This window comes from Cryptotermes secundus, unplaced genomic scaffold (genome assembly GCF_002891405.2).
Source record: "Cryptotermes secundus unplaced genomic scaffold, Csec_1.0 scaffold407, whole genome shotgun sequence".
NCBI lineage: Eukaryota > Metazoa > Arthropoda > Insecta > Blattodea > Kalotermitidae > Cryptotermes > Cryptotermes secundus.
In genome coordinates this window covers 448607-469064 of record NW_019741981.1, presented here as the reverse complement: position 1 = coordinate 469064, position 20458 = coordinate 448607, and positions in this window count along the sequence as shown.

Here is a 20458-nt window from a genome sequence, read left to right as displayed (position 1 = left end):
AAGATAAGGAGAATATAGGCAAAGGACGATGACAGGAGGGTAACCGGTCACAGGAGTAGCTGAAGAAAATATAACCTCTGTAGAACACGATGAAAGAGGATTTATGATTGACACAGAGAATCAGTTTTGTAGAATCATGCATTAGTACAATAGATTCTGCCAACTTACACAGCTCCTCGTAATGAAGGTTGGATGTCACTGCTTGCTTCAGTCCGACGGCAGCTGACTGATACTGCTCAGTGCTTGGGACATTTGAGAACAGCAGTTGTCGTTCAGTTTCTGGCACTGCAAGGGCAACACAAATGTGGACCTACCATTCATATCGTGAAACAAAACTCTAAGCAACCATCAACTCTCCGCTGACGAAGCACCACCATGTTAAAGTGAGTAAGCCAAGAAATATTTTGAATGAGGAGGCGCCTTATGTACACGTATTTTCAGTTCCCCACGTCGGCGATTATTCAGATTGTGGTCTTGCGGGTTGTGAGAACTTGTAGTCACAATTATATTTCCCTCATGGGAAGAAAAAGAATTTTCTGTTCCTGCGAAGATCTATTTTCCTGCCTACTTTTCCTATTCTGCGGAACCGAGCTCCATCTCCCCACGCCCCGCATGAAGGACTGAATGACCATCTTCTTTGAAATTTACCTGCAAGACCCAGTCGATGCCTTACCCTAAACATTTCAGATCTGAGGTTGGATGTAGCAAGTTTATCCGAAATGAAGATATCCTCCCATAGGCTCCACGGCTTCACAACTCAGAAGATCGAGATCTGAAGAAGATGCCTTCTCTATTCTCAATTAGATTCTATGTGGTTAGCATGAGAAATCAGGGTGCAGCGACTAAAGTGACTGAGAGGCCCAGGACACTCCTGTCGCTGCGTGACGAATATTCACGCACAGCAAGTACTGCTGCCATTTTCCTGCAGAACACTCCAGTACAGCCAGCCACTCGCCCAGAAAGCATACAGTCCATCGGCATCAGGTATTATTAGTAAATTGTAAAGGATTCTGAAGATGGCACAGTCGAGGTTTCTGAGATCTTTGGACTGTGTCCATCATCTAATAACCAAAATAACACGACGTTTCAGAAAATGGGTCTATTTCCTTCCTCAGGTGAAAGTGTGGGAGGCATCTACTCATTTGGGCCCATTAGAAACAACTAAGAGAATGTAAGATTTGAGGCTTTCACGGCGGTGACTATGAAGANAACGTTAAGAATGATTTTCATTAATCAGCGAACCTGGGAATAACAACGTTTCATTTTCCTGATAGAATTACGTAAAGGACGATGAACTATATCCGTGACTTCAGATTGTTTTCCTGTGCTATTTCAGCTGCAGTTTAAACGATACTGAATGAGGTGCTATAATAATTATGATTGGTGCTATGAAAGGTTCCGAAGGTAGTCGTTGTGACATATGTGATGTTCAGAGGCTGAGGAATCCTTAATATACCTCAGTAAATGTAATGTTTCACTCAGTTTAAGGCCAAATACGTTGCTAACAAATGTTGGCTTAGCTAACACTTCACTGATCTATTCGATATAGTGGCTACTATGAATCATGACTGGGACAGGACAGGGAGGAAAGTGTCACGGCCTGTTTTAAGATAGTAATTGAAGTCAGTGTTTACAACTGAATAAAACCGCAATTTGTTTCTGTAATAACTAGCCCTGGAAATCGATTCAGAGACCTTTTGAAAGCGTGAAGCTGTTTTCTTCGTTCGGTGACAGTAGCTAGAATAACGAAGTGTTTCCAAGGTAACTGTATTAACGAGAAATTGGAAAGCAAAGGGAATGTTGATCGGAGCTGGGCGTGTCAGGAAAGTGTGTGCTCATTCGTGCGTAGCCGGAATATTCAAATAAATTGATGATCACGTTTGTTTTATGTGCATATGAATTTTCTGTCATTAAGGGGAGATACATTGAGGGTGTGGGGGCTCGCGGTAGCGTAGTTGGTTAAGGCACTATGCTACAAGCCGGAAGGTCGCGGGATCGAATCCCGATGAGGTGGATTTTTTCAATATACGTAATCCTTCTAGCCGCACTATGGCCCTGGAGTCGACTCAGCTTCTAACAGAAATGAGTACCAGGAATCTGCCTGGGGTAAAGGGCTGCCTGCGCGTAAGGCTGACAACTTCACCGCCATCTGTGAGCCGATTGTCTAGAAAATGTAGGAGCCTAAACATATCACAACCTGTGGGCCTTCACTGCCTGTTACAGGGAAACCTTTACTTTTACTTTACTTTGATGGTATTTCGGAATAGCATTCTCAGGAAAATAGGGAAGAAGTAACAGAGGGCTAGAGGAAACTGCATAATAGAAACTTCATAATTTGTACATTTCACTGAATATTATTAAGGCGAACATGTTAGTCGAATGGGATGAATTATGCAGAAGTTCAGTCGGAAACCCCGAAAGAAAGGGACAATTTGGATGGCGTGAGCGCAGATGGGAAATAATATTGAAAAGTAGGATTTGAGGTTCTCACAGCGGTGGTTATGAAGAGTCATCTGGGATATATAACGCCATGTAGTCTGTTGAAAGTCAACCGATGTTTCGGAGAAAATTGTCTCTTCCATCTTTGCAAGATCGCTTACTGCCTGCTTCCTGCTTTTTTTTTGTAGCTTGGTTTCTTCTTCGCCCCTGAAGATGGAGGTGACACGTTCCTCAGAAGTGTCAGTTGACTTTCAATGCACTGCACAGCGTTATATACCAGAAGACAGAACTCTTCAGTATTGAAAATGTTGTTATGAAATTGGATGTGAATTTGGGTGGACTGAGCTTGTTCAGGGTTAGGACTAGTGGCGGGCTTTTGAGAACATGGTAATGAACTTTCAGTTTCTATAAAATACTGGGATGAATAACTGTTGGCTTCTGAAGAAGACCTCTGCTTCGTGGAGTCAGGCGGTAGTACCATAGAAAGAATAATGCAAATTTGTTATTCGGATTTATTTTTAAATTATGTTTTGTATAATGAAGCTGTGTTGCATAACACGAAACAAGACAGCGAAAGATGGTAAACCGACCGTGTAGGCGAGATGTGAGGGCAGCGTAGTGGAGGACGTGGGTGGAGTAGGTCGCTTCTGAAGTAGGTCTCTTATTCAGGAGACCCGAACGCTGTGAATCTCCAACATGGAATGTCATTACTGGAGGTAGATATAGGCGACCTTACCGAACGAATGTTGTTTCTTGGTTCATTTAATGACGTTCTCTCGACTGAATCTTGTTGAACAGGTTTATGGTTGCGAATGATAAATTGTGATGCGTATAGAGTGAATCGGCAGTGCTCTGTTTTAAGTTACAGTCTCAGTATTTTCGTCAACTAATCGAGGAAAATCATGCATATGAGTAGACGGCATTTGGGTTGAAAACATGCCACTGACTTCGCGATTACGAATCAGGAGTAGTAGCCAATACACGTCCTGTGAGAATGTGAGAGGAGATACAGGGTGTGGCAAGTACTGTGTAAAATGAAAGAGCGATAGCACAGGAAATTCTTGTAAGAATGGAATAAGACGGGATTGTAAGAGTACATAAAAATGTCTAAAAAGCATAGAGGTGAGAAATGTATGCGGAATTTGAGAATAAACTGGGCATTGAAATGGAAGCGGAAGTGAGCAGAGAATGGGTGTGAAAGTGACTGAAGTAACAGATGAGTGTGAATGAGGACAGTAGTGTGGGAAGCGAGAGGTCGCAGTTGGGGGACTGCAAACTTACGGAGAAGCGAAGCACATAATGCAGTGCTTTGCAAATCCTGTTCCGCACATATCACTACAGTCTTCAGAATGGAAGCAATTTACTCTTCAGATTATAAATCCTAAAAACAGTTTCCTCCCCGTCTCCTGCATTCCTGCTTACCAAGATATGTCCTTGAAATGTTTGGTGTGTCCATCACCCCTGCCTGCATATGAGTCCGTGCTGAACAATCATAGCTGTGTAATTAGTTATTGGAGAGGGTGGGTTTCCCCATGCACTTAGACCTGTATTGGTCAATTGTGCTTCTCTCTATGATTTCTACCAGTCTCTATATCCTACCGGTACTGGTGCTTACCAACAGTCCCGCCCAGCCAGCGAGACCGGCTCTACTAGCTGAGAGGTATCTATAATGCTTTCCCCCATCTACCAGAGGTATTAGAGACTGCTGTTGGGCGGGAAACGTCCGTAATTTGGATCAGTGGCCTCCTTTGGAGATGTGAGGTTCTTTTACGTGCCGTAAAGCTACGGCACGGGACCCACGGCTTAAAGTCCCTCCCGGAGGACTTGCTCCCTGAATTTTTCCGCCCTTAAAAATTCTACGACCTCCGCCGGGTATTTGAACCCGCGTACTACGAGTCATGAGGTGGGAACGTTACATCTAGACTACGGAGGCCGCTTATCATAGCTGTGTAACCTAACTAAGAAGTATCTGAGCGGAACCGTATTACAAATTTCTGTCATTTATTGAAGCTCAACATAGCAACTTCCTAAATGCGATTTAGCTGTGGTTTTCAAGAAGCGTTTATCTGACTTCCAGTTTTGATGCGTTATCAGGAATACACCTCTGTAAATGGCCTGCGTAATTCTGTATGGTTCGTGTTCAAACGGAGTGATCTATGAAAACCGTTACAGTTGCAAGTTTTGTGTGTTACAATTTTTCATAGTACTAAGGAAGTGTGGGCTCATGGTATCATATCTGCATGTGCTTCCCATTTCAATGCCATTTGAACCGACTGACAGGTTTCCACACATTGACAAATTGAATGTCATTTGCGGACTGCCCCACCTTTAATATTACATCGTATTTAGTTCACTCCTATCGATAATACGGACATGGCGGTCTTGTAGACTTTGAAGTTCAAATAACCTTATCACTGCTTCATGAAGGATACTTAAGTGCAATGTGGTACTGTATTTCTGACACTTATACTTCATCTGTTGTATTTTTGACGTTTTTGTGTTTTGAAATTTATGTTTGATAATGGTAGGTAATTAATAAACCACTGAAGGTGAAATTTTACTAAGGGGTAGTGTGTCAACTTATCTACAAATTTAGTTTGATACTCTTTGCTACAAAGCGGAGGGTCGCGGTTTCGATTCCCAATGAAGTCATTGGATTTTTCAGTTGACCTAATCCTTCCAGCTGCATTATGGGCCTGCGGTCTACTCAGTTTCTAAAAGAAATGGGAACTAGAAATCTTAGCCATTGTTGCGTATTACACAGCCGTTAACTAGCAATGTTTATGTCTGTGGCTCCACAATTCTGGCTTTCAGCAGGCATGCCACAATATACGTATTCACATAAATGAATTTTTAATTTGTAGTTTTTCTTGCCTCTGTGTGTAAATGTGAGTATTTGAAATGAAGATTATATTAACTTTCTTCAGAATAGCTTTTGCCCTTCTTGCGTAGTTCCGTCACATCTTTTCCCGACTGAAATTAATTCACAGAAAGAGACATTCGCAGAGATCGTTGATACAATGGTTGAGAAATTGCTTGCATGTAGATCTCTTTATGTTCATATGTATTTAAGCATGTGTATGAGTATGAATATGTATGTATTCTCGTATGTATATATCGGTTTATGTAAGCACATATTTTTGTGTATTTTTAGTACCTCTGTACGATTATATGTGTATTGGGTATGTAAGTACGTACGTAAGACTTAAGGCCTTGTACCTGTGTATATATGTATGTATGTACTATGTGTATGTCTGTATGCATATATGTACTATGCATGTATGTATGTAGTATGTGTACGTATGTATGCATATATGTACTATGTATGTATGTATGTATGTATGTGTGTATGTATGTATGCATATATGTATGTATGTATGTATGTATGTATTGATGTATGTATGTATGTATGTAGAGGTCTCGTGCAAAGTGAGAGAGACTGATACATTTCAGTGCAACTTTGCTACAGTTCGCGGACACCTGGGATCAGTCAGCGGTCTCCTGGTTCCTCCGCTCTCTTGAAATGTATTGCTCTCGAAGTTACCACGGACTTTTTCAATAGCAGTTGGCTCTTTGCTTGCTCGAGGTGCCACGTCCAGTAGGTTCCCCGACTCACACTGCAGAATGCCGTTATGGTTCATCCCGGTGTGCATTACCAGTATCGCTACTGATTTCAGGTCACAGAGCGTACTTGATTGATTGATGTAAAAATGGATTTGGAATTTCCAAGTTATTATGCGTCTTAGATTAGACGGTCGATCTGTAAATGAACTGGAAGGGTTTTGGAAGTGGCCGTGTTCAATTTATAATACTTTTCCGAAATCTCCCATACAGCAGGAGGAACACTACAAAATATGCCTGCATAACCTGTCTTCGGATCGAAATTTGAAGGCCGGGCCTCCAGAATATGAAGCGGGATTGCTATTGTAATCAGTTCAAACCTCGAATATGTTCATTGACGTGTGAAAATTTGGTAGGTCCATGCACCTCCCATAGGCTGCCAGTGGCTGCTGGTACTTCGTCACTCTATGGCCTGCCTGTCCCATTCAGTAACTTGTTATGAAAGCCCTTCTGTTTAAGTTTATCATGACTGTAACATATGAGAGAATAATATAAAACAAAACAGAATTACCAATTCGTCTTTCGCCCCGAAGATTGAGGCAGGATCTTCCTCAAAAACGTGAATTACGATGGACTACACTATAGAGCGCACTCAGAAGAGAGGAATCTAATTCAACACAATCCTCGTTAACATTTTCTCCACTTAGTTTAACTGGAATTAGATAGGCTGGCAATATCTTTTTATATTGTGGGTTATTTGGTTATTTTATGACGCTGCATCAACTTACTGATAGTGATAACAAATTAAGTCAAGAGTTGTGAGCTGAATGGTCGGTAACTGAAGGTGAAACGCCATTTGAGATACTGAGCGTGGCTAGCAATCTGTATGGGCCTGAGCCATTCTTGAATAGCTAATGGTAAGTCAGCTACTCATAAATTTCCAGAATTTTATAGAGCTCGAAAGTTCATTACGATGTTTATAGGGGTCCACCACTGGTTCCTATATTCAGGGATCCTGTTTTAAATATTCATTTTAATATTATTCTCCTATCTACGCCATGAAGTCCGGTAGAAATCCAACGTTTCTGAGCAACGTACCGACTTATCTCCTTATTCTTGGTTGATATAGTCTTCGATCCATATCTCATGATCTTAAGGTCTTAGTAAAAAAATATATATATATATAATGAACAATTCACTTAGGCCCATTTGGCGTTAAACTCATACCTATAAAATTTTAAAACGCCGCATCAGATTTGCAAATAAAATTAGAATTACCATATTTATATAATAAAGGAATTGTGCGAAATCTTACGGATGTCTCGAGGAACATGGATTTAAACAGACAAAAAACTATGGTCATTTGGTTATATGTGGACTTCAAGCTAACGTTTGAAAATATGAAATTACGCAATTGGTAAACAACGTACTACTTAAATATGGAGAACAGCTCCCTATATAACAAGCAGGCTTGTAATAAGGGAATGCTGTTTTCAGCTTGACACCAAATATTACGAACAAATGAACGGTCAAGATATGCTTGGCACTGTTTCAGCGCTAGCAGCGGAAATTCTTCTTAAATATGTGGAAAATAATATTTTATAGATAGTAGTAAGATAAAAGATTCGAATGTAATTTCATTATGTTGATGGCGTATTCATAGGTTGTAATTCCAAAATAAGCTTGAAAAAGTTAATAATTTACACCAACTGCTAAAATTTTTAGTAGATAAAGAAAATGGCAATACAGTAAGAAAAACTAACTAACATTTAGTACAAAAAGGACGCCCACAACTACAGACAAAGCAGTGCACTGAAAATTACGCCATGGCGTGTCTGTGCAGAGAAATACGTATATGTACTTATTTCTTTCGTTGTTGTTGCTTGAATTGACGTATTTGTGTTCGTTTACTGACTGACTGCTAAATTACTGCTGGTCTTCACCAGAACAGTGATACTTTTTCCGAGTCCCACTGGACTCACGGTCGTATTTTACTGTCTGACGGCTCTGGGAGCCTTAAGAACTTGTCACTGACTCCACAATCTGTTCTTGGACCCACACGCACGTCATTCTTAAAACATTAACACTTTCGTTGTCTCGGTTACTACAAATATGAACTCACTGTCATCACCATCACGATCATCACGATGCTTCTTTAGGGGGAAAGAATGGAGAAATGAACTGACTTGGACTTGAGTCCATGCGTACAAGAGTAAAATTAACAATTCTCCCTGGTTATCTCTCAAAGAGGAATTTATTTTGCTGTATTTATCATTTTTCCCCTCTGAGTCGCCGTTCGGGAGTTAGAGAATGGAACGGACGCAGAGAGACGGACGGCAGTTTGACTAGTCGAAGTTGAAGTCGAAGTCGAATTGCGACTGACAGTCAGTCAGTCAGTAAGTCTTGGTGTCGAGCCCCGTCTGGGGCTCATGACCAGATATTTATTACTGTTTGACATTTACGGTCTTGCTTTTTTGGGGCGCCCTCTCTGACAAGAGGACGGGTCTGTCTTCTATATATGCTGCTGGTCCTTACCAGCGTAGTCTTTCTCGGGTCCGATTCCCTTGAGACTCTCGACCATATTTTGCTGTCTCAGATTTGAGACTTCCCTTTTCGTCGCCTCTTACGACTCGCAGGGTCACGGAGGAGGTATTCGACCCCGCCTCCACACGGGTGTTCTGAGTTTGGCTAGTGTATATATATGGATACTACGTATGTTCGAAACTTCGAAGCAGTTACTTTGCTTGATGTTGAGCTTCAACAAATAAACAAAACGAAATTCAAACAGACTGTCGAATTTGCTGTGCTCTCAGAGTGGCTGTAGTTTCATGTAGCGTCTGTCAACTGACTCGGCATACAAAGATGCCCCGTAGTCAATGCTGCTCTCTTAATATCTCCACAACTTCGATTCGACGGCTTCACACGAGCTCATATATCACTGATTATGCAACCGTCAATGCACGTTTTGTAAGACGAAACTCGGCGGTGATTTCCTGAAGGTTCGTATGACAGCAGCAGTGGTCTGTTCATTGCATCATCGTTACGTTGTACACTGTCATTTGTCTGAGGAATATTATTCCAAATTCACGACGTTTCAGAAATTTGGCTCCACTCCACTGTCAAGAGATTGAGTGTTGCTAGGTCGTTCCTCTGGAATTTCATTCACTCTGTTAGACCCAGTACTCACTGACTTGTACTCATCGTAGACTCTTCAGTCGCTTTGAAGAGACATTGTAGTATGCCTTTCAGTGGGTTTTTTGCTTCGTCTTGTAGAGACATCTAAACTTCGCCCTGCCTGGTATGTCGGTATCAGTTCTCCCTTGTAGCCTCTTGTTTCATGGCGATATTCACACTAATGGTGGGCATAAAGGCAGGTCTTTTCAAGAGTTGGCGTGGGAGGTTCTCTGTCATGTCTGTACGTAACAATTCAGTTCGTCACAAAATTTAATGTGATAACAATGTAAAATAACCTAGGCCTGAATACTACTGATAAGAGTATCCACAATTTCAGTTTAATTCTTTATTTACGTCATTACGCAATAGCCAAAAGGTCAATCATAAAGTAAGGACGAGAAAGAGAAGGAAATAATAAATATATCCATGGACAAGACGAGGCAACTTGTATAATTTTCATAATAATAAAAAATTCCGTAAATGCAAACACGCCAACCATTATGCGGTGAGAAAAAAAATCGTGAGCACATACGTGTATTTATATGTATTACAATTATAATTTCCGTAATTAAAAATTTTATTAAAATATAAGTTACGACATTGAGAGTAATAGTAATAATAATAATAATAATAATAATTCACTTAATTTGTTAGAATGTTTCCCTGGAGCATTGACCTATTGCAGGCGAATAGTGATGATGATGATGATGATGATGATAAGAACAACAGCAACAACAATAATATCCGGGAACATGTACAACTGCAGGCAGGAGTAAAGAACGCCAAGCGACTGGGATTCGGTAGTGTCTTCATTCACATACAGACCCATCACGCCACCCATGAACTGACTTGTTTCTCAGTGTTAAGCTGGGTATAAACTTACATCAGCTAAATACATGATCTGTGGGAAACTGGGACGCTAAAGACCTCGGACCAAGCCTAGTTACTGCTCAGAGAACGCAACGCGGAAGCGAGATGTAGTGTCGAAAACCCGCCAAGTTTCGAGGAAGAGGAGCGGCAGTATCCAGACCGGCGGCTTCACCACATTCTCCAACGGTTCGTTTTAGAACACGCAGGGTAACCTTGTGATACTCGTATTTATTAATATGCAGTGAAACTTGTACAACACCTGTGTGAGTGCTGGTCCTCTTGCCTTGGATGTAATGTCTCAAAAACTTCCAGTCTTTCCAATACACAGGCCAGGGCAAGCCTGTTTGAGAAAAGAGCACACAGGGGGGAGGAGGACTAGCGCAGCCTTCCACCCTCTCCCTTCTGGTATAGTTGTAGTACCCATTTATTAATAAATATTATAAAGTTAGTTGTGGAAAGACCATTTGCCAGTCTGATGAAGCAGCCTGGCTGGGTGCTGACGCTGACTATCCCCGGGACCTGACGTTGGCACTGGGAAATGTGTAGGACTGACTGTGCGATAGTAAAGTACTTTTTTTTTGTGATTTCTGGTCGGAACTCTTGTTTTCTCAGAGGAAGCCTAGAAGTAGAATCTGCCTTTCTTTGTAAACTGTTCGTCAAATATACCGGATAGAATGTAGCAGTATCAGAATACGGCGTGGGAGACTACCATCTTCTGGGTTGTCATCATGTGGCTCGGAGATTTACTGATGTTTCTGAAAATTATATTTCTCCCGTCTTCAAGACTGAAGAATAAGCCAAGCAACAAAGTAGCAGACGGGAAGCTTGCATTCCCGTGTTCATCGTAGTCACCGTCCTGAGAAAACTTAATATCTGTCACATACGAGTAATACAACTCTGTTTTCCAATATAAACAGATTTTATTTAATGACTTTTTATCTTGTATGCTGCAGAATCTTGTTAGTAAACTGTGATTTTCTTGTACATTCATTTCAGTGGCCGCGCGGTCTAAGCCGCGTGTTGTCTTCGACAGCTGAAACCACATAATCGTTGATTCATATCCAAATCAGAGTCTTGATTTTGGTCATATTTATTTTTATGTTATCCTGTGTAACTAAAGGCCTCGAAATGAGAAAGATCCCCCGTCCAAGGAGGCCTACAAAATATCCGGATGATAGTACTTTAGTAACTTAATTTGAAGTTATATCTGGCAAAAGGTCCAATCCAGAACACTGAAGAATACACATGAGAGTAAGGATCGATCTGTGATTTGATCCCAAATTCCCTGTTTGTTGGTCGAAAATACCGTCAAGGCTCCCAGTGACAATTATACCTCAGTAAAATTGCGACAACAAATTGTACTTTGTAAGTAGTCGATAGCAATCTGAAACTGCAGCATTGAAAGTGCGCAGGACACGCGCTTCCGGAAGTCTCCTAATGAAATCCAGCCTGTTGGGATTTCGCGAATACACAGGCGAAAGAGGCAGCCTTCTGGAGCGGCATGATCTAGAGATAGCACATTTTATCGAAACTTTTTTCCTGTTTTATTAAATGAATATTAATTTCTGATGATCTGGAAACTTTTGACATACTGGGACTCGAGCTCTGACCCTTCTTCTGTCCAACCCGAAGCCAGTAGCTATACTGACTGCGTTATCATACGCCGTGAGACGCTGTCGGTGCTAAACGACGTGCTGACTGATCCGGTGTCACGTAGCGAACATGCTAGGAAGCGACGCGAAATTTGTGACGATGCTGCATGGGAAAATTTTCAGGGAAAAATGGTGTTCATGTCTTGTTGGTAGATCGATAGTGGGTGCGGTGGAATGCCTATATAAAGTTTGTAGTTGACAACGTGTCGTTAGAGGAGTAATTCCGGCTTATGTATTTCATTTGTAGACCAAAATATATCTTAATTTTAGGACATTCTCAGGATAGGACTGAAGTGGGAACATTTTAAACGCGTAAAGCATCAGTATTACAGTATGTTGAGGAGAATATTTTGTCCGAAGAGAAATGAAGTGATAGGAAGTTGGAGAAAACTGCATAATGAGGATCTTAATAATTTGTACTCTTCTCCACATATAATTAGAATGATCAAATCAAGGCGGATGATGTGGACAGGACAGGTAGCACGAATGATGGTATTATGCCGCAATGGCAGGGAGCGTGGAGGTATCTCGCCGCTGCCACCATTTATTATGCTTTTGCGACAGGGGTGGATTGGATGTCTCACCGCTGTCACCAATTATTGCGCCGCGATGGCAGGGGTGGGTACACACAATATTAATTCACTACTTCAGCCAACCCTTCGTTGACTCGATCCCACCTCTGCCACCAATTATTATGCCGTGGTGGCAGGGGGCGTGGAGGTATCCAGCCGCTGCCACCATCTTGTTATACCGTAAGGGGGGCTCAAGTAAATTTACAATCACTGACGAGGCTGCTGCCTTAGCTTGAGTTTGCAATTATCCTAAAGGATTCGGGAGATGCAGGAGTATTCAGGGAGGAGGGTAACACTTGAGGGAAGGCTAAGTTCAGTTAACATCACAGCGCATTTCTGTCCTACTCTATTCACTTATGTCGCCATATACATAATATATACACAATTTGCCGACATTTGTCGGTTCGCATTACATATGGGTTATTATTCTGTAGGACACCTTAGTTCTACTCCTGTCACCCTGCTATTGGATATCCTATCCCTCTGTCTCTCTTGCTCTGTAAACTTAGTCCATCTAGTTTTCACTTTCTCTCCTGGGGTTTGCACTTTAATATTATCACACTCTATGTTCATGGCTATATGAGTAAGTCCACTTACTTGATCTGATGAAACAGGTGCTCCCCACCCCAACCTCTACTCGGCGCCATCCCTCTCTCGGCGATAGCCTCCGGCTGAACTCTTTGACAATTGACAATTTTCTGATTGATTCCTCTAGAGTTTATGTACCCTCTTTTTGCTGACTCGCTGGGTTCCGGGGGTGTATTCGCCCGCCCATCCTGACGTGATTTTTGGGTCGGTGTGGCCCACTCATTGGCTGTTTATCGAAAGGGGGTTGGCTCTTTCAGGTCTACCGCGCTCTCCGACTCAACGTTTTCCTCATGCCATACTGTTTATGACCTACTTCATATAGCGCTTCCTCAATGTCAGCGTTATTACGCTGTCGCGCTAACATTCTGATTACGAAGCTATTGCCTGTTACACTTCTTTGCAAACCCAAGCTTCCTGGTACATTTCATTATTTCTATTTCTTAATCTTAAAGTCTAGATACATTTATTCCAAATTACCCAAAAAAAAACATATCTACTTGCACATAACCCTTGGAGCATAACAGATGGAGAAAAGGAATGCATATAGGATATTGGTGGGAAAGCCAGAAGGAAAGAGACCACTGGGAAGACCAAGGTGTAGGCGGGTGGACAATACTAAAACGGATCTTAGAGAGATAGAATGTGATGATATGGACTGGATTTTTCTAGCTCACGATAGGGACCAGTAGAAGTTTCTTGTGAACACGGTAATGAACCTACGGGTTCCATGAAATGTTGAGAAATTCTTGAGTAGCAGCACAATTGGCGGCTTCTCAAGAAGGCTCAGCTCAATGAATGAATAATCACATTTTCATAGGTTTGCTAATCGTATTTATATCTGTACCTGTACATCTGTTTATAGGTGAAAAGAGCTGTCACTGCCAGTATATAACGTCGGTACCCACGTGCAGACGGAGCGAAGCGCATTGTTTCACAAGTAACTTAGTTAATTTGGAGACTTTCATCAGATATTTTCGGGCAGTTCCAAATTTTAGCAACACTGACCCAAAATAAATTTTTTTTTTACATAAGATTGTAAATGTACTTTTCCATGTATCCCATAAACTGTTTAAAAATTTTATTGAAACTCGATATGGGAGACTGCTGATTTCCATTTTTAGGTAAGCGACTACCTGTGTCCGCGTTGTTTATCATCCCAGCTGAGGGACGGATGCGACGCTGTTCAGAAGGTAATTGGGCGTGTGTTACTGAGGTATGGGGAAGTGACAGGAAACAGTCGGATACTTGATGATTAGTTCAGCACTGGTGAAGAGGTGGCTATTTGTAGTTACATCGATCTCGGAAATGAAGGAAATATCTACAGGAGCGCTACATCCAGTGATTAGTCTAAAAAATTGGTAGCATTTGATTCAGTCCAATATAAATAGGCGAAAATGTCCAATTAATATTGTCCAAGAAGATAAATGATTTCACCGTTCTAGCACTCATTTTAATTCTGTGATTCTTCGGCAATTTTTAAATCCAAATCTAAAGGACGACTTGAATTATCTAAATTATTTTAGCCTCGTCCCTTCCTGAGCACATGAATCGAGCCCATAACCTCACATCCTCTTTCTTCAACATCCATTTTACTATTGTCTTCCTATTTATGCCTGGTCCGCCCAATAACAGCGATGTTCTTAAATTCTTGAACAAAAGACTACGCAACTTTCTGTGCTTCGGATATTCGTGAAGTGGCATTGAGATACTCGTAAATAAAGAAAACGAGGGAGAGAGCCACTATTGGACACTATAATGACCTGGTTGAATGTGGTGGAAGTAGAAACTTTGAGTGGCTGGTTTGTGTGAACGTGGTAGTAAGTATTGCCAACGCCGGGCACGGAAGAGAGTGGCAATGTGCTGCCATCACTTAATGAACACTCCGTCGATTTCCGATGGAACTGCTGATTGAGAGTAGAAAGGGAACTGAAACCGAGTTTGGACTAGAAGGAAGAAGAGGACTGTGTGGGAAGAACAAAGGAATTTTGTGAATGAAAGGGGATTAGAACGGAGAAAATTGATTATTCAGGATAAGAGAGGAACGAAGTCGATTTCGATGAAGAAAATTGAAACGGGAAGCTTTAAAAGGAAGATAGAAGGAAGAAAATATTGGGGCACAAGAAAGAAACGATTATGTATGTTGTGAGAGTAAGGGAAATGTGATTTTATGTCTTAGAATTTCAGTATACACAGGCAGGTCGCTAAGAGGAATCCAAAGATGTCTGTTCAAACTGTCCTCTAATAAACCTACCACAGTGCAAAGAAACGAAAGCAGTGTGAAAACATACACTGGTTAATGTTTAAAATTTCAAGTAAGCCAACTTAGAGCCATGATAAAAATTTCTTCCACTATTAATAGCTTATTTTATCAGGCAAATCTTTAGTCTTTCTTATGGTATGAGTTAAATTTGCCTATGGTTCTGCATAGGCGTGAATCTTAGTCTGTCACATTACGCGAAAAATACAGATTAAGATTTTTTACAACAAAATGCTGAACAAAAGTATTTGAATCCAAAAATGAAAGACAGGAGGCTAGAGAAATTTACACAATGAGGAGCTTCATTATTCTATCTCTCCATCTGATATTATTACGTAGAGTGAGTCAAGGAGGATAACACGTAGCACTCGTAGAAGATATAAGAAGTGTACACACAGTTTTGGCAGAGAAAACTCAAGGAAAAATCGCTTGAGAAACGTAGACTTATAGGATAACAATTTACATGGGTCTTAGAGAAATCTAAACAGTGAACTGAATTACAGTGCGTCATGATTGGATTTACCGACACGCTTTTGCGGACTGATGATGAACTTTCAATTTTTTAAATTCGACAATTTCTTACACACCTGGACTTATCCACGCTTCGAGGACGACTCTGAGTCATTTACTTGTATCAGTCTGATTGTAAATTTTTGGGGTAGACAAGAGAGAACCGGAATAGCTCAGTCGGTATTAGTATAAGCTACGGGCTGGACGGTTGGGGTTCGATTACCGGCAGGGACAAGTGATTTTTCTGTACTCACCAAGCCTCCTATCCAATGGTTACCTTGGTCTCTTTCGCCGGGGGCAAAGCGGCCGGCGGGCGGATGAAGTTGACCACTCAGCTCCGTCTAGTGTCGAGGTCAATGATGGTCGAGATACGTATATATCCCCATTTCCAAATATTTCGTCATGGCATAGCACTTAATTTCCGGTCACAGTGGACGCGCAGTCTACGGCTTGAACTGTTTTCACTCGCTAGAACGCTGGGAGCGTGAGTTCGAATCCCACTCAAGACATGGATGTCTGTACGTTCCTTTATTCTGTGTTTATGTCTGTGTGTAGGTAGCGGCTTTGCGACAGTCTGATCCCCCGTCGAAGGAGTCCTACCGTCTGTGTAATAAAAGATTACGAAACTGGAGAAGAGGCCAGGGCCATCAAAGGGTTGTAGAGCCATTGATGAATGAATAGTAGTACTTAGTTAATTAAGCACAGGGGCACTTCACATTTACCTTTACGGGGAAGACAAGAGCAGTGCGCCGATACACAAGTGTAACATGATGAATTGCCGGTAAGAATGCGCCTATGTCTGAATACTGACAGTCGGTAAATACATTGCTGACTTGAGTGTATGAAACTGTACCCCGTCGCTGTCAGTCACGTGATATCTGTCTGGAGGTGAGTTCTGTTGAGTCTTTTGCCCTGACTGAGGCTCTTTAGTGTTTCCCTAAGATCCTTCGTGTCACGGCCGCTTGCTCCTTCATCTTCCCAAGTCGTCATTCGCAGTAATATTACTATCTGATGATACACAAGTTATGAAGTTGAGAAATAATATAGACAATAATCGATTTCTCGTTAAGCTAGACATGCATTCTAACAGCCGGGGGGGGGGAGCTACTTTTGCGGTCGCTTCTGTGTCTCCAAAAAAGCCACAAAGAGAATCGACATATTTTGTTGGGACATTTGCTTCTTTATCACGAAATCACGAGAAGTTAGTTCGCATTTTCATTCATTATAAGAAATAAGAACATACACATAAGAAAAAAAGTTGTCATAACCTGAAGCTGTTACCGACAGGCTCCTGCAACATACTGAATGCAGAAGGGATCGGTAAATTCAATAAATTCAGCCTTGCTTTTTGCTATCTTTTCCAACGAATTTCGTCTCAGGAACTTAAACACACTCCGTAGAAAAGAATTATGATGTAACGTGTTACAAATCACGTAATCCTTTCTGAATGAGCCTTATTCTATGCCCATTATCCGCGCTGTAAGCAAAATCAGAGCTCATTACCACATAGCAAAATGACGTAACAGTAACAGCAAATGGTGCAAATACTGAATTAGCTTGACCACACAAATTGACGCACTTGCAAACAAATTACTGTGCAGTGTTTCCATTCCACATTCCAACAGCCACGTCACGTAATCCCTCGAAGACTAAAATTACGAAAATAGTGGACGTTATGAAAGCCTTTTACGACCGTTATAATTCTTTGAATCTGCGCATGTAATAATGCTATTTGTTATCCTCCGGGCGTTATGTTCATCATGTAAGAAACATCGTCTGCAGAGGCCTCTTACGATTCTTAGTAACCATGGCAACAAGACAGCGCCCCCCCCCCTTGACGCCTCCAATAGTTTCTCCCCGTCTTATTCAGCATGTCTTTGCTACCCTCTCATAAGGTGTTTGCTCTACCCGGCAAAGAAACTGCACACAAGATGTGGGGAGGGGAGGGGAGAGAGAGAGAGAGAGAGAGAGACCCAATCTTCAATTTCGAGTTCACTGTCAAATGAAAAGTACAGCCAAGTTCCAAAATAGAGAGTTTCCTTCCTGTAATTTAACATTTCGTTCCTAAACTACATGTTAATATATACGTCGAACTGGGACAAGTGTTAACAGATGCTTTCAGAGGAGCGTATGTCTTATGCTTTACTTCTAATGCCTCAGTCCATATGCTGTGGCCAGGAGGAACGATAAAGCAATGAATATAAAATCTAGTGATCTAGTTCAGTGCTTAATTGCTACTAGTAGGCATTCCAAACCAAATGTTATACTTTCCAGGTATGATCTCTTTTGCGTCATTGCCATGTTTGTAATTAAGCCCAAGGACACTAGCCTTTACTGAGAAGTTGATGGTTATTCAGCCAGTGAAGTTCCCCGCCATTTATGGGAAACAGAATTCTCTTTATTACATGAGTCAATTGCCGGTCACGGTAGCCGAGCGGTCTAGGGCATGTACTGTCTTCACTCGCTTAGAAACCGGGATCATGGTTTCGAATCCCACTCAGGGCATGGATGTTTAGTTTGTGTGTGTGTTTTTCTGTGTTTGTATACAGGTAGAGGTCTTGTGACGAGCTTATCACCCGCCCAAGGAGTCCTATCGTATGTGTAAGATCTAGAAAAACCGAAGTGAACGGAGAAGTTCATGGAGGTAGGCCTAGGCCCACTGGGGCTGTAGTGCCAAGAAAGAAAAACATGAGCCAGTTAACTCCGGCCTACATATTAACTCCCTATTAAGGCTGAAGATTTGTTATTCACTAATCTGGGACGTAATTAATCCCTGACTACATCCAATTGAAAATGATCTGAGAAGACCAAAACATGTTGTGGAGCTGACTGTTTCGCATTGAAACAAGGATCTTACATTGGCGGCGTACTCTTATCATTGTAGCATTTCCGAAAATGGTTCTGCTTCCGTTATCAGGTGAAAACATGAAACATAAATTTATTTCGTCAGTTAGGTACAGCTAACTCTATAGCCCTAGAATAGCATTTCTATGCAGTTTATGTAAACTTAGATCAATAACGGGAGACGAGAGTAGAATCAAACCCCTGAAAATCACTGAACTAATCATACTGCTTGAATACGTGTATATTTCTTTTTCCTTGGTACTACAGCCCCAGTGGGCCTAGGCCTACCTCCATGAACTTCTCCGTTCACTTCGGTTTTTCTAGATCTTACACATTCGGTAGGACTCCTTGGGCGGGTGATTAGCTCGTCGCAAGATCCTCTACCTTTACACAAACACAGATAAACGCACACAAATATCCATGCCCTGAGTGGGATTCGAACCCACGATCCGGATTTCCAAGCGAACGAAGACAGTACATGCCTTAGACCGCTCGGCTACCGTGACCGGCCACATGTGTATTACCTTAGGTTAAACCACAATGCGTGATATAATATCGCAAGCCGGAGGGGAGAAACTATTGTAAACGCGTGTAATTATTCATTACTCTAGTTATACGTCGTTTAAATTTTTCATCCAATCAGGTGTGAGATCTGAGATTCTTATGGTTTCATTGTGAATGTTAGCGCCTTCTGGGATGAGAGTTTGGAATGGATTAGTGTTATGAATGTAGGGAGAGCGAAGATTGGGACCGGTTATCTGTGGGAACCGACGGGATGTAGAGGGAGGCAAAGTGAAGCAGCTTAAGGAATGTTGGTCATAAAGACTTGTTCATTTGGAGCGTAGTGATCGAAATGACAGATAAAGCAGTAAAAGGAACTGATTGTGAGGGCAGAATTAGGGGCAGAAAAACTGATTAACGGGAGGCAGAAAAAATAAAACAAAAATTCTCGGTACCAAATTATACGGCGTCACATGTAGATGCTAGTAATATTCAGTATGTGGTTAATTTACTTGGGGTTCGTGAGTGTGGGCCTATGCTAGCAGATATCATTAACATGCAGGTTTCGACACAAGAAACCAGCATGTAGCAGGCAGATAGAGAAATGGTGTTTACTTGCTTGGCGTAATTTTCAACCCTGAAGTTGGAGGCGATATGTTCCTCTGAAAGTTCGGTTGGCTTCCACCGAAATACATGGCATTATATTTCAGAGGACAGACGTCTCCAGTTTATTACTTGAGTCTACATGTACTTTACCTTTGTCCAATACAACTTCAGGGTTTCACTTCTTTGTCATGTTTAAAATTGTTAGTTCACAAACAGTATATTATACTACATGACGCGTAGTCCAACTGTGATCTCTCTCCGTATCTAGATGAACATGCTTAGCTGCAGTGGTTCATGAGTTCACCATCAAACCGAAAGCTAACGAAATTATTCTCTCAGCCATTTATATTTTGCAGAAATTACGCGAACAAGCAATTTCCTTTCAAGAATTTATTACCATAACTTATGATATGATCCTACTTCTCAATTCCACCTCACAATTTTGCTTCCGCTATGTTCTGATTTTAGGTAATTATAAAGTATTACTTTGTGGAGCCCTCCAATGTAAAGTTTACGCGAAAAATCGTGAATATCGGTGTACTGGTTTAAAACTTGAAGTGGCAGATACAAAGACAGACATGCATATACTGACAGAATGTGATCTCACAAACCTATTTTTCTTCCTGGAGGAAGGTAATGTAAAGATTGACAAGTAATGTAAAATCGGAAAGAACTTTTGGTAAATACATGTACTTCATAGCGTACGTGCGGTGTGGGGCCTGTATATAAATAAAGCTGTCAGGGCTTGAAGCTGACCACTCACCTCCATCTAGTGCCCAAGTCAAGAATGTTGGAGCTGTACCTCTACACCCCATACGTCTCCAAGGCATGGTGCTTAATTAATTAAATACAGGGACAATTTTACATTTACCTTATCAACTCTA